This window comes from Gopherus flavomarginatus, unplaced genomic scaffold, assembly GCF_025201925.1.
Source record: "Gopherus flavomarginatus isolate rGopFla2 unplaced genomic scaffold, rGopFla2.mat.asm mat_scaffold_46_arrow_ctg1, whole genome shotgun sequence".
Taxonomy (NCBI): Eukaryota; Metazoa; Chordata; order Testudines; family Testudinidae; genus Gopherus; species Gopherus flavomarginatus.
The window spans coordinates 2,375,160-2,382,553 of NW_026115095.1; the positions used below are offsets into that span (position 1 = coordinate 2,375,160).

At 47.3% G+C, this 7,394-nt stretch overlaps 1 long non-coding RNA gene across 1 annotated transcript; it reads left to right on the plus strand.

Annotated features, from left to right (window-relative positions):
- Positions 1-2,135: 2,135 nt before the first annotated feature.
- On the plus strand, positions 2,136-2,534 carry LOC127042508 (uncharacterized). Its single transcript, XR_007771963.1, has 3 exons — positions 2,136-2,226; positions 2,318-2,372; positions 2,451-2,534. It is a non-coding gene; the product is annotated as an uncharacterized LOC127042508 (long non-coding RNA).
- Positions 2,535-7,394: the final 4,860 nt, after the last annotated feature.

Sequence of the window (7,394 nt, forward strand, 5' to 3'; positions counted from 1 at the left end):
TTTGTAAGCACATAACCAAAAACTATAAAGAAATACTTATAAACTAGGTTTGAAAAAAATTGACAAAGGCAAAGCCTGTTTGGTAAGCACAGCATAAAAACTTTATAAAAAAGTGGCTAAGAAAAACACAATAAAGCTTAGGGTAAACTTAAAAAAAGTTTACCTTTGCAGTCTTTTTGTAAAACGAGGTAGCTTTTTTGGTTTAACCCTAGTAAATAAAACACATTAAAACTAATTAATACCAATGTAGGTTAAGAAAAAACGAAGTTTAAAAGGAAAATTGACAAAGGCAAAGCCTGTTTGGTAAGCACGGGGTAAAAAAGTATTTAAACTATTCAATATCACTGCAGATGAAGAAAAAAGAGCAAAGATAGAGAGCACATGGCGGAATCAGAATGAGACAGAGAGAGAAGCAGGCACAGTCTGTTTAGTAAGCACAGGGTAAAAAAGCATTCAGAATCAGGGCGGGTTACAAGACAAGAAAAGCAAAGAGAGAGTCCACTTTGCAAAGAGCAAAGATAGAGAGCACAGGGTAGGATTGAAGAGAAAGAGAGAGAATTGTTACCTTTTCCCGTCTTTCTGTAGAATGAGGCAGCTTTCCTGGTACAAACCCTCTCAGGCTTGTTATCACCGCCTTTGGATCGGACCAATCAGAGGTGGTTTTACAACAGCGTCACAGAATTCATTTTCCTGAACCAATCCTATTGTCTCAAGACTTTAAGCAAGAGCCAGCGCCCCCTTCTTTCCCCCCTTCCTTTTATCTGTTTTTTCTTATCTAAAGAAACAGACCCGCAGCATTTTCCCGCCAAGTAGCCCTTTTACAAAGATGTTTTTATAAAAGTTAAAACCACAAGCTTTTTGTAATACACCATTTTTAAAGTTTTTCCCTAGGTTTTAAACTAACAGGTTTTTTTGGTTTTTTTTTAGTAAAAACAATGTGAAAGTCGGGCAAAGCACCTGTTAGCAAAGAAGCCTCTGTGAGCAGTGGGTCAGAGATAAAAAGGCTACTTCTTTCCCAAACTTTTTAACAAACACAAGTTACAGTTACATTAAGTTTTGCAAAGGGATAATGACTCGAAAAGACAAACCTAAGACACAACCCTTTTGTATGTGTTGTAATAAAAAATTATGCAGAAGCACCCTAGATTTTTTTTTAGTAACAGGCGGTTTATAGTCCCCATATTTAGTAAACCTGTGGATTAGAGAGAAGATTGCTTTTTTCCCCACTTTTTAACAAATAAAGGTGAAAAGGAAACCTGAAGACCCATTGTCTTTATTTAGGCATAGGTGTTTTAATAACATGTAAGTGTGCAAAAACAGTTTAGGGTTATAAAACTAATGTGTTGTAACAAAAAAAGGTTGTTTTTTTTTTTTAATTGTAGGCTAACCCGGGCCATTTTATAGTAAAAACAGCAGGCTTTTGCAGCAGCTGTTAGCAAAAACAGCCTCTGTAAGTCAGTAAATTAAAAATAAAAAGAACAAAACATAACAAGGTCTTCTTTTAAAGCAAAAGAACGCCAAAAACAGGTATTAAAAAGCATACTAATTTACTATCAAAACTAAGCTTTTTAACCATTAAAGTTTAAAAGCTAAGGTGTGTAGCCAAAAACCTTCCCGCGTTTTTTAAAAAACTAACTAAGACAACTCCCCCTCCGCTCTTAGCTAAATAGCCAGAGCCTTCGGCTTTTTTTTACCCTGTAACAAAAGCTAAATACCGTTTTAAAATGTGTTTTTAAAGTAATACCTATTTTTTTTAACTTACTAACAATGAAAATAAGTCGTGTAAAAGTTTAACGTGGTTTATTTTTAAATTAGCAGTTTTGTTTTAAAAACTAAGGCCATAAGACAAATTAAAGAAATACAGGTTGCAGTTTTTAAAAAGTTTTTGGTTACAAGGGTGTAAATGGGTACATTACCATTTAGAAACGCTTTTTATTAACTGTTTAAACACATTTACTATAAAAAAATAACATTTTTAGCCATTAAAGCTAAAGTATATAGGCACTCCCCAAGCCACACCCGCCTTTTTTCCTAGAAAAGTGCCCTTTACACACCCTGTTTTTTTAAAGAAACGCCTTTTTAAATATTAATTTTGGGGGGTGGAGGGCAAAACCTTTTTTTAAAAACAAGTTTAAACCTATAAATAGAGGAACAAAAAACTGAACAAGCCTGTTAAAGAAATATTGCTAATACAAGACTTTTACCGTTATGGGGAGCAACAACATGGTACAAAACCTTACTATAATTTGTGTGGGTCGCCAAGGTATTACACCAGTTTTATGCTTAGTTAAAAGGCAATATTTTTTCTTTTAAATAGGACGCGGCCTTTTTTCTTGACATTCCAGATGCCGCGCTACAAGCTTTAAACTTTGGTAAGCTAATTAATATGCTACACAATTAATTTATTTTTAAGATAAAATGTTATAAAAAATTTTATTTTTTTAATTTAGAACAAGATGGAAGTCAAAACCACCCAATAGTTTTCCTGAAATTCCAGAAGAAGGTGTGAACTGTTTTTTAAATATGTGTTTTTTAAAATAAAAAAATCTGATGTTGCAAATAGTGTGCATTTTAGGGGCTTGAAAACCCTTAACGCTTTTACTGTGCCGTTGTACCGCCCCAGCGTGGTGTAAACTATAAGAGCGCTTTATTTTGTACATTGTATTTAAACGCGGATTTTAGCCCCCTTATTGCTAAAACGTTTTTAAAATATATATATTTGGGGAACAGCTTTGTTGTTGTTAGTAAAAAAAAGCCGTGCTAAAAAACATTCTGTTTATGTGTCTCGGCAGACTCATCAAGCGTTATTCCTCAATAAGAAATGTTGGAGCGGAGCGCACTTAAAGAGGTCAAGAAATTTCCTTTGAGGTAGCTGCAGTTGGAAGCAAGGGTATTAAGCACAGCGATTTTGAACAGCCCTGCGCGTCCAAATCCCTTATTACACAAAACCAGCCGGCACTAAAAAAGGCCAAAAAGTCTACCTCTAAAACAGCATTCGTTTTCAGGGAGGGGGGAAAGGGGCTCAGACCCCCCGCTTTTGAACGACCCAAAGCTACCTCTACAACTTCCAGGAACCATGGTAAGCGAAGCAGAGTAGTTAAAGCCCCTAGTTTTCAACAGACCTTTACCTCCCAGCTCCAGGGCCCAACCTGTGCGAACCCTCACCCCAACTCCCCGCGCCCAACCCGTGTGGGCCATGACCCCAGCTCCAGAGGCCAAACCAGTGGGGGCCTTGACCCCAGCTCCAGGCGCCGAACTCGTGGGGTCCTGACGCAACCCTCAAGAACTCAACCCGTAGGGGCCGTGACGCCAGTTCCAGGGGCCCCACCCGTGGGGGCACTGACCCCAGCTCCAGGGTCTCAACCCGTGCGGGCCCTGACCCCAGCAACAGGCGCCAAACTCGTGGGGGCCCTGACCCCAGGTCCAGTGGCCAAACCCGTGCGGGCCCTAACCCCAGCTCCAGAGGCCCCACCAGTGCGGGCCCTGACCCCAGCTCCAGGCGCCGAACTCGTGGGGGCCCTGACCCGAACCTCAAGGGCCAAACTCGTGGGGGCCCTGACCCCAGCTCCAGGGGCCCAACCCGTGGGGGCCCTGACCCCAGCTCTAGGGCCCCAACCCGTGGGGGCCCTTACCCCAGCTCCAGGGTCCCAACCCGTGCGAGCTCTGACCACAGCTCCAGTGGCCCAACCCATGGAGGTGCTGACCCCAGGTCAGGGGCCCAACCCGTGGGGGCCATGACTCCAGCTCCAGTGGCCCAACCCGTGCACACCCTAACCCCAGCTCCAGATGCCCCACCTGTGCGGGCCCTGACCCCAGCTCCCGGACCCCACCCGTGGGGGCACTGACCCCAGCTCCAGAGGCCTAACCCGTGCGGGCCTGACCCCAACTCCAGATGCCCAACCCGTGGAGGCCCTGACCACAGCTCCAGTTGCCCAACCCTTGCGGGCCCTGACCCCAGCTCCAGGGACCCAAACCGAGTGGGTCCTGACCCCAACTCCAGGGGCCCAACCTGTGGGGGACTTGACCCCAGCTCCAGGGGCCCAACCCATGGGGGCCCTTACCCCAGCTTCAGGGGCCTAACCCGTGGGGACCATGAACCCAGCTCCAGGGGCCCAACCCGTTCGGCCCCTAACCCCAGCCCCAGGGGCCCCACAAGTGCTTGCCCTGACCCCAACTCCACAGGCTCAACACGTGCAGGCCCTGACCCCAGCTCCAGGGGCCAAACCCGTGGGGGCGCTGACCTCAGCTCCAGGGGCCCAACCTGTTCGGGCCCTAACCCCAGCTCCAGTGGCCCGACAAGTGCTTGCCCTGACCCGAGCTCCAGAGGCCCCATCCGTGGGGGCCCTGACCCCTGCTCCAGAGGCCCAACCCGTGTGGGCCCTGACCCCAGCTCCAGGAGCCCAACCCGTGTGGATCCTGACGCCAGCACCGGGGGCCTAACCCGTGGGGGCCCTGACCACAGCTCCAGTTGCCCAACCCGTGGGGGCCCTGACCCCATCTCCAGGGGCCCAACCCGCTTGGGCCCTAACCGCAACTCCAGGGGCCCAACCCGTGCAGGCCCTGACCCCAGCTCCAGGTGCTGATCTCGTGGGGGCCCTGACTACAGCTCCAGGGCTCCAACTAGTGTAGGCCCTGACCCGAGCTCTAGTGGCCCCACTCGTGTGGGTCCTGACCCCAAATCCAGGCGCCCAATCCGTAGGGGCCCTGACCCCAGCTCCAGGGGCCCAACCCGTGCGTTGCCTGACCCCTGCTCCAGGGGCCCAACCCGTGGGGGCCCTGACCCCAGCTCCAGTGGCCTAACTCCAGGGAGACTTGGAAATCGCAGAGATGCTTAATGACTTCTTTGTTTCGGTCTTCACTGAGAAGTCTGAAGGAATGTCTAGTATAGTGAATGCTTACGGGAAGAGGGTAGGTTTAGAAGAGAAAATAAGGAAAGAGCAAGTAAAAAATCACTTAGAAAAGTTAGATGCCTGCAAGTCACCAGGGCCTGATGAAATGTATCCTAGAATACTCAAGGAGTTAATGGAAGAGGTATCTGAGCCTCTAGCTATTATCTTTGGGAAATCATGGGAGACGGGGGAGATTCCAGAAGACTGGAAGGGGGCAAATATAGTGCCCATCTATAAAAAGGGAAATAAAAACAACCCAGGAAACTACAGACCAGTTAGTTTAACTTCTGCGCCAGGGAAGATAATGGAGCAGGTAATCAAAGAAATCATCTGCAAACACTTGGAAGGTGGTAAGGTGATAGGGAATAGCCGGCATGGATTTGTAAAGAATAAATTGTGTCAAACTAATCTGATAGAGTTCTTTGATAGGATAACGAGCCTTGTGGATAAGGGAGAAGCGGTGGATGTGATATACCTAGACTTTAGTAAGGCATTTGATACGGTCTCACACGATATTCTTATAGATAAGCTAGGAAAGTACAATTTAGATGGGGCTACTATAAGGTGGGTGCATAACTGGCTGGATAACCGTACTCAGAGAGTAGTTGTTAATGGCTCCCAATCCTGCTGGAAAGGTATAACAAGTGGGGTTCCGCAGGGTTCTGTTTTGGGACCGGTTCTGTTCAATATCTTCATCAACGATTTAGATGTTGGCATAGAAAGTACGCTTATTAAGTTTGCGGACGATACCAAACTGGGAGGGATTGCAACTGCTTTGGAGGACAGGGTCAAAATTCAAAATGATCTGGACAAGTTGGAGAAATGGTCTGAGGTAAACAGGATGAAGTTCAATAAAGATAAATGCAAAGTGCTCCACTTAGGAAGGAACAATCAGTTTCACACATACAGAATGGGAAGAGACTGTCTAGGAAGGAGTATGGCAGAAAGAGATCTAGGGGTCATAGTGGACCACAAGCTTAATATGAGTCAACAGTGTGATACTGTTGCAAAAAAAGCAAACATGATTCTGGGATGCATTAACAGGTGTGTTGTAAACAAGACACGAGAAGTCATTCTTCTGCTTTATTCTGCGCTGGTTAGGCCTCAACTGGAGTATTGTGTCCAGTTCTGGGCACCACATTTCAAGAAAGATGTGGAGAAATTGGAGAGGGTCCAGAGAAGAGCAACAAGAATGATTAAAGGTCTTGAGAACATGACCTATGAAGGAAGGCTGAAGGAATTGGGTTTGTTTAGTTTGGAAAAGAGAAGACTGAGAGGGGACATGATAGCAGTTTTCAGGTATCTAAAAGGGTGTCATCAGGAGGAGGGAGAAAACTTGTTCACCTTAGCCTCCAATGATAGAACAAGAAGCAAAGGGTTTAAACTGCAGCAAGGGAGATTTAGGTTGGACATTAGGAAGAAGTTCCTAACTGTCAGGGTAGTTAAACACTGGAATAGATTGCTTAGGGAAGTTGTGGAATCTCCATCTCTGGAGATATTTAAGAGTAGGTTAGATAAATGTCTATTAGGGATGGTCTAGACAGTATTTGGTATACTCCCAGGGGACTGGACTCGATGACCTCTCGAGGTCCCTTCCAGTCCTAGAGTCTATGAGTCTATGAGTAATCTGTGCCCCCCATAAACCACCTAATCCCCATGGGAACCCCTACAGCCAGGATGTTGGTATCTGTCCCCCTATAAATCTCCTAAGCCCTCTGGAACCCTTCCAGTCTGAACGTAGGTATCTGTGACCCCCAGAAATCTCCGAATGCCCCAGGAACCCCTACAGCCTGGACTTAGGTATCTGTGACTCCAACGAACCTCCTAAACCACCCAGGACCCCTTCAGCTAGGACGTAGGCATCTGTTCCCCCCTCAACCCCCAATCCCCTCGGGACCCCTAGACCCTGGACGTAGGTATCTGTGTCCGCTCCGATTCCCTAAGCACCTCCATTACCCCTTTAGCCTGGACGTAGGTATCTGTACTCCCACAAACCCCCTAAACGTCCCAGCGACCCCTTCAGCCTGGAAGTCCCTATCTGTGACCCCCACGAACCTCTAACCTCCCAGGGATCCCTACAGCCTGGACACAGGTGTCTGAGCACCCCACAAACCCCCTAAGCTCCTCGGGACACATCCAGCCTGGATGTATCTGAGCCCCCAGTGAACCGCCTAATCTCCTCGGGACACCGACAGCCTGTACCTGGGTATCTGTGCCCCCCACAAACCCCCTATAACCCCCAGGACCCCTCCAGACTAGATGTAGGTATCTGTACCCCCACAGCCTCCCTGGGACTCCTACAGCCTGGAGGTTCGTATCTGTGCCCCTCATGAAACCCCAACCCCCCCTGTCCGCTCCAGACTGGACATAAGTATCTGTGCACCCCACGAACCCATAAGCACCTGTAGGGACGCCTACAGCATGGACTTGGGTATCTGTGCCCCCCCAAAACCCCCTAAGCCCACCAGGGTCCCCTATAGCCTACAGATAAGCATCTGTGCTCCC